The following is a 7714-nucleotide window of genomic DNA, read 5'->3' on the forward strand; positions in this document are numbered from 1 at the left end:
CGCCCGGAAGACGCCGTGGCTCCCAGCTCAGGCAGTACCTGGGCTGAGCGGCGCCCCCCACCCACCCCCAAACAATTCCCCGCGACTGCCTCCCGCTCCTCCTCCCCCTCCCTTTCCTTCCCCTCCTCCACCAGCACCGGTAGCACGCATGCGCCATCCAGGCAAGCCTACCGGCGGACGTCACGCCCCAGGCCCACCCGGTGGGGCGCCACTTACCGGGAGCGCGCACGCGTCGGCAGCCAGCTTTCGTTCGCCCTCTCGGTCTCGGGTGTTTCCTTTTTTAAGCCGGTCGCCGCAAGCCGAGGCTGTGATTGCACTCCTTCTCGGCGCATGCGTCATCAGTGACCCCCGCGGGCTCCGAAGGCTGGTGCTCTGCGTTCGCCCCTCCCCTCACTCTCCCTTTCCCCGGCGCGTCTCGGTGCGCATGCGACTTGCCTCGTTAGGCAGCCGTGAGCTGCGGAGGGATTCCCGGGCGCCGGAGGAGACTCCCGCTCCCTTGGGCCGCGCGTTTGCGCGATCCGCGGCCGCCGCCGGCAGTGCAGGAAAACCGAGATCTCCCTGGCGCTCCTTCCCCGCACCGGTTACTGGAAAGCAGGGGAGGCGGGGCCTGGTCGGCTGAGGGTGCGGCCGAACCCGGGAGTGTTAACTTTGGGTCAGGGCGGCTTTGGTTTTCACCCTGGATTCGAGGAGCGAGGAGGAGAGAAAGGGATCCAGAGGCCAAAAAGCGGACCCTCTCTCTCTTGAAAAGCAAATCATTTTGCCAACGCCAGGAAAAAACTTTCGGGTGTTGGCGGGCGAAAGACTTTTTTCCCCTTCCAATGGTATCACTTGCGTTTTGTCTCCTTGGACTGGAAGAGGGGATTTGTGAAGGTGACTGCATCTCCAGACTCTTCCCTTCCCCTCTCCTTCAGGTGCACTGCTTTAGTCGCTTCTGATTGGAGGCTGGGCCTGGGGAGACCGGACGTGAATCCTTGGCTGGAGGAGGGAAGCCAAAGAAGGTATGGACGTGCTCCTTTGGAGTTTTTACCTGGCCCTAAAGGCCAGGTGACAGTATAAAGGAAGATAGGAGATGAAGCAGTGGGGATAAACCAGGACCCTAATTTGCACTGCTTCCCATGTTGGAAAAACGTGTGAATCTCCCCCTTATCTTAGGGGGCAATTACTTCCCTCGATGGTTAAGACACACTTGGTCCACAAGGGAAAGCACATTTCAGTAGTTGAAAATTATTGGAAAAGAGATCTTTTACTTTCCTAATTCCTAATAGTTTTCATATTTTAATGAATGTCCTTGGGGTTTGAAATAGAAGCTATTTTCTTGTTTCAAAAAATAAACAACTGTTGTGACTATAAAATCCTCCCTTCAAGGTAACATTCATCTCAGTAAACATTTCAAATTCTTGCAGTGTACTCAAGATAAAAGGAACATCAGAATTGAGGAACTTATTCAGATCCCTGATCATTCACCTGAGGATTTTTCTGTCGACAGTGGGAAAGCATGATGGAGTCATCATATGACAGGATTTTAGTAGACATTTTTTTTCCTGCTTAGCAGTCTTTCCCTATTCTGATCATTTCCTTTGGAGAACTATCCTTTCTTCACTCTCAGACCATATGGTTGGGGCAGGACTCCAGAGGAAAACATTTGAGTTAATCCTCTGCCTTAGTTTAGACTTACTAAGAAGGGTGATCTCTCTTTTCCAGTGGATTTAAGTCTGGAAAAATGGAAGCCTGAAGCCATCTTCCCACTCACAGATTCTGAGAAAGAAGGCAACATGGAAGAAAGATTCAAAAATGGAGATTTGGCCTGGAGACATGTTTGATGCCCTGAATCCATTGCGGACTAGATAATTATGGAAATTTCAGCTAAGTTACTCAATAAATTCTTTCATGTATTTATTGCTTAAACCAATGAGGAGTTTTCTATCACTTGCGATCATGAGTCCTAACATACTGGTAGCAAGAGATGAGGCAAGATTAATAATACTGATAAGGAAGGTTTCAACTAGACAAGAGGGTTTGAATGCTTTTCCTAGGATGTGGATGTTTGGATTTTATTCTAGAGAAAGTGATCTCATATTCTGCATCGTCTAGAACCACATATCTTCAAAAATACCTTTGCAGGCTTCCCTGGTGGCGCAGTGGTTGAGAGTCCGCCTGCCGATGCAGGGGACACGGGTTCGTGCCCCAGTCCGGGAGGATCCCACATGCCGCGGAGCGGCCGGGCCCGTGAGCCATGGCCACTGGGCCTGCGCGTCCGGAGCCTGTGCTCCGCAGCAGAAGAGGCCACAACAGAAGAGGGCCCAACAGTGAGAGGCCCGCGTACCGCAAAAAAAAAAAAAAAAAAATACCTTTGCCCTTTTTAATGGTTCCATTGTCCTCTTACTCCCTAGGAATATATCATGTTCATCTTTGACTCCTTCCTCTCTTACTTTATGTATTTAATCATTTACCAAGACCTGTTGATAATCCCGTTTTTCTGCTCACTCCTCTGCCACCACTCAGACATTTCCCATGGCTCAGTTCACAACTTATCCTTCTGCCCATATTCTCTCAAAGACGAAAACTATCAGATATTTTTAATCACATTTCCAACTGCCAGACTCCACTTTTCCCTAAAAGAAAAATCCTGCCTCATAGTTTCATAGACCCTAAATTGTCCCCCAGCCTAAATCCTCTCCTTAAACACAATTTATGTAATTCAAATATTGTTCATTTCTTCTTGTCCACCTTGCTATAATTTAAACTGAGCATTTCCAACTCCCTTCCCAACTGATCTCCACAGGTGATGTCTTGATGGAGGCAATATAGCTTAGTGGCTAAGAGTACAGAATTGGGAATTAAAGGCCAGGATTTATTCCAGCCCCACTACTTAATATCTGCATGACTCTGAGTAAGTTATTTATCTGTTCTTCACTTTCCTCATCTGTAAATGAAGGATAATAATCCTGTCTCATAGGATAATTGAGAGAAGATATAGAATATAGAGAGTGTGTGTGTGTGTTTGTGTGTGTGTGTGTGTGCATTGTACTACCTGGTACATAAGAAATCCCATATTGGCTATTATTAATGATGTTCCTTTTTGTGTAGGTCTTACATCTCTTGCTCAATTTCTTCCCCTAGTTCCCTGTGTCCTTATGTCCTTTCTGTTCTTTCATAATACCTCTCTCATCCATCCTTTCCTTGACATTCCTAGTTTTACCACTGTACTTTAAGGTGAATTGGAACATGGGAAGTTTGATATGCATAATAGGGAATATACTGTTAGGGTTTGTTTTTTTTTTAAGAATCCTTCATGGTTTAATCAATTACTCTTATCCTTTCTAGATCCTTTAAAATAGAGGGAAGTCAATAATATGAGGTGGTATTATAGACTTTGTAATCAAAAGTCTAGGCTTAAATCCTGACTAATACTAAGAGACACTGAGCAAGTTAAGTAATTTCTCTGAGCATCAGGGTATTTATCTGTAAAGTGAGAAGAAAAGCATCTCAGAATTGTGATGATTAAGTGTAAATTACAAACTACTGCAGAAAGGTTAGGTGATAAGGATGGGTGGTTTTAGATTTTTATGATTTGTGGTTGAAACCCTAGGAATGGTTGAAACAACTCATAGATTTGCAGCTCCAGCCTACACCTCTCCTTTGGGTTCCAAACACATATCCAATTGTCTATCTGATGTCTCCTCTTGACTATCTCAAATATCTTAGATGCTCCCTTCAATCTGTTCTCCACAGAGCAGCAAGAATATTCTTTTAAAAATATAAATAAAATCACATGTTCCTACTTAAAATCCTTATTGTTTCCCATTATATCCAAATTCCTAATTGTGGCCATAATAACCTCTTTGATCTAGCCCCTGCTACCTCTCCAACCTCATGTCCTACCATTTTCTTCTTTTCCTGTAACACTTCCAGTTCCTTGCTAATCTCTCTGTATTCTCAGACTTTGGTACACGCTGTGCTCTTGCCTGGACCACCCTCCTACCTTTTATCCTGGCTGGTTCCTCCTCAATCTTCGTGTCTCAAAGATCTAACTACCCTATTTAAGAGGTCTTCCTCCTACCTCTCACCTGCCCCCTGCACATAGTACGCACAGTTATTCTCTATTACTGTGCTTTATTTGATATTTGTTTTCTTATCTATTAACTAGCTTCCCCCTGTCACCACTACATGGTAAATTCCAGGAGGCAAGAACCATGTGTTTTCCTCACCACTGTACATGCAGCATCCATTTCAATGCTTGAGTTAAATGAATGACTGAATGAATGAATGAATGAGATGAAAGTTAAAACATGCTAGAAGATTTTTAGGATCATTCTTATATTCCAAATTATGATTGTAGGCAGATTATAGTCTTGTCAGGAGGTAAACTTAGCAATGTGTATTAAAGTACAAAGGAGAGGTAAACTGAAAACGGTTAGTAAAACACTAGTACTGTGTTAGTAATTGAGTATTTGAGGACCCACAAGAATATATAACACTATAATAGACACAGCTAACACCTGTATGAGAGGCTGCTGAATGAGGTCCAAAATAGGCAACACAGAACATGAAGCACTCACCCTCTAAACAGCTGCTTACATTTGGACCCAGATACTTACTCCTTCAGCCAAGACTACAAGCTGGACAAAACTGGACCTAACATGGTCAAAACCTCCCACTCCCACTTTCAGGCCTATAAGCAGAACACATGAGAAGAGGGGGACGAGAGAATCATTGGAGCCACGTCTTACGAGGTTCCTGGAGAGCACTGTGGCTTTTCATTTCCCATTTATTCCCCACCACACTCTAAGTGAACAAGGCTCCAACAGAATCAGCTAGAGAAACTGCAGTGACTGTAAGAAGAGACTGGCATCTCACCTCTTGCAGGTTGTTGATATGCTCTGCATCCAACTACATGAACAGGAAGATAGAGACTTGGAGAGAAACAGCTAGCCAGGAAGTGGGCTGGAATAATATAACTCCTACAATCTGGCATGGCAGGGATATGTAAATTTCTGCAGGGTCCATCAATGCTGCGGAGAAAGTGCCGACCGGGTTTGAAACACCTTGACACCCAAGGGGAAAAGAAATTCTAGCAGCAAGAGGCTGGTATACTTCTGGGAGTGGGAACTGAGAGAGATCAAAAGAGAAAGAGCTGCAGAAAGAACTGATCGCCCATATCAAGGAACCATGCAGTGGAGAGGCTGCCTCTGAGTTTCTAGAACTCAATGTGCCCATTAAAAAGTGAACATTTTGATGCAATGTGGATTGTATTTACCCAGTTAGGAGAAACTTATCCCTTTCTTCCTTAATCTCCTTCCCAGTCCCCAAACCACAGAGAATGGAACTTGAATAGAGAGGGAAGTAATTGGCTAAAAACAAACTCCACCTTCCATCTTCAGAGTTCCTGAGTCACAAGTTCAGCCAGAGAACACCTGCTTGGGACCTGAGACTGGAGTTTTAAACCAGACAGACTTTTCATAACCAAAAGTGTGAGAGAAGAGTTAAAGAATATGTTCAAGATGTCTTTAGGGGACTTGCTAACTAGTGCAGCTTAATCAAATGATCTCATTAACACAAAAATTCCAATTCAGCTAGTCTGGGATGGGGCCAGAGATTGCATTTCTAACAAGTTCCCTGGGGCTGCTGCTGATTCTAGGACCACACTTTGACCAATAAGAGACACGATAAAGTAGGGAAGGGAGTTTCAGTAAAGCATGGTTGGCAGCAAGGAATAGAGAAAAATATTAGGTTGGCTATATGAAATATCCATTTTTGTAGGTCAAAATGTTTGAATATTGGCAATTTCAAAAAACCTTTTTAAGTTTGTATCCAAGCAAATAAAAATTCATTCAATAAAATGGGAAACACAATATTAAATATTAAATAATTCCCCCACATTCTAACAATTATTTATTTATACCCTACTTAAGTGAGAATGCATAAATGAAGTAGGGTATGAAATAGTACTGACCTGTATTGGCAAGCACAAGTACTTGCTAGAAGAATGTATTTATGTGTGTGTGTGCATTACTTGAAAAAGGCTGAGGCTGGAATCAAAACCAGCCACCTCTAACATGTTATAATTTTATGAATTTTACAAATGTTAAAGTTTTCATGAACTGTGCTTGTATGTAAAAACTACTGCCACCTGGTGGATTTGAGTTCAGAGTTAAAAGAAATATGGATTTTTTTATTCAGACATCTTAAATACTTTTAGTACTTCCTCTGTTAATTTTAACTTAAAAAAGGAAATAGGCAAATATGGATTTACTAAAAAAGATTACATTTAGGGGAACCTTTTGCATTTAGTTTCAACTGGAAGGGAAATAATGTTTATACTTATATTTATTAGATGGCATTAAAGTTACATTTTAACTTTATGATAATATGGCTTTTCCCTTAATTTCCACAACTGTTTTATCCTCAATAGGAATTTTTTCCATCCATTTGTTAGAGAATTTCAGGAGTTGGGTCTTATAGGTAATTATGTCTCTGATATGTGTGCATAAAGCTATAATAAAGACCACTGTGTGCAACTCCCAACTTTCCTTCCCTTCATCCCAATATGTATGTTTTCAAAACCTTTCTTTGCTATCTCAGAAGGGGTCTTCCTGATTCTTTTCAAAGTTAGATCATTTAATTTTACCTTTTCTGGTGAAATAAATTATCATTACCTTACTCAATCTGTATTTAACTTCCCTTCTACTTCATCATTCTCTGCAGCTTCTGTGATCCCAACTCACCCCCAAGAAGAGCAAAGAGCCTTTTCTGATTCCGTGTTAAACTGCCTCAATTCTCACCAATTTATTTTTGTAATCTAATCATTTAAAGTCTAGATTCTCTCACAGATATCAGTGAATATCCATAATCAGAATGATGGGTCATCAATACAAAAATAGTAGAAGAATAAAATCTGTTATTGAACTATTATTACATGCTGGATTTAACACCATTTTCTCTAAAAGTGGTGTTAATTATTAAGCCAAGATAAAACATCCTGCAGGTCTTCTTCAGTGTCCTCGTATTATATATTTTCTCATGATGAATTCTTCTATGATTACTATTAAAACATATGTAAGCCTCACAATATATTTTTCTCACTTCTCTTCATGATTTAGAAACTTACATTGTATGACATACAATGTCATACAGTTCTAATGATTCTGTTGCCTAACTGTGAGTGAGTATACTTAGTAAGTCAATATTTTCTAACTTAATAATAGAACTACTATTAAAAACTACAATAATGAGTGGAGAAGTTTCTTGTGTACTTTTCAGAATCTTTTTTTTTTTTTTTTTTTTGGTGCCGCGACTAGGATCAGAATCTTTAAATTGCATTTTTTCTATTGATTGGTTAATTTTTTTAATAGGTAAGAGATTTCAAAGAAAAGTCATATGGTCATAAGTTTAAGTATTTTCATTCAAAGCCCCTAAATAATAGACTTTAATATTGAAGTAAATTAAATGAAATTTCATGGTCCTCTTTCAACACTTTTATCCACAGGCCTCTTTGGAAGTGAGCAGGCAACACAGAGGACTTGTAATATTTTTGTTTTTGTCCAATAAGGATCCGAAAAAAAATAAATCACAAAAAAATATTAAGAGTTCAGTACAAATTCTAGTTTTGTTGGAGGCAATGAATATTCTAAAATACCTGAAAGTTTTTATAATGACATATAAGCTATAATTCTAATATAAAAAAGAAAAGAAACTTATTTATGAATTTTCTGAT

At 40.8% G+C, this 7714-nt stretch overlaps 1 long non-coding RNA gene across 1 annotated transcript; it reads left to right on the forward strand.

Annotated features, from left to right (window-relative positions):
- The first annotated feature begins 474 nt into the window (after positions 1-474).
- Positions 475-1888, forward strand: LOC307056031. The gene is made up of 3 exons (XR_013810995.1): positions 475-821; positions 912-998; positions 1702-1888. It is a non-coding gene; the product is annotated as an uncharacterized lncRNA (long non-coding RNA).
- Positions 1889-7714: the final 5826 nt, after the last annotated feature.

Source organism: Hyperoodon ampullatus (assembly GCF_949752795.1).
Source record: "Hyperoodon ampullatus genome assembly, chromosome: 1".
NCBI lineage: Eukaryota > Metazoa > Chordata > Mammalia > Artiodactyla > Ziphiidae > Hyperoodon > Hyperoodon ampullatus.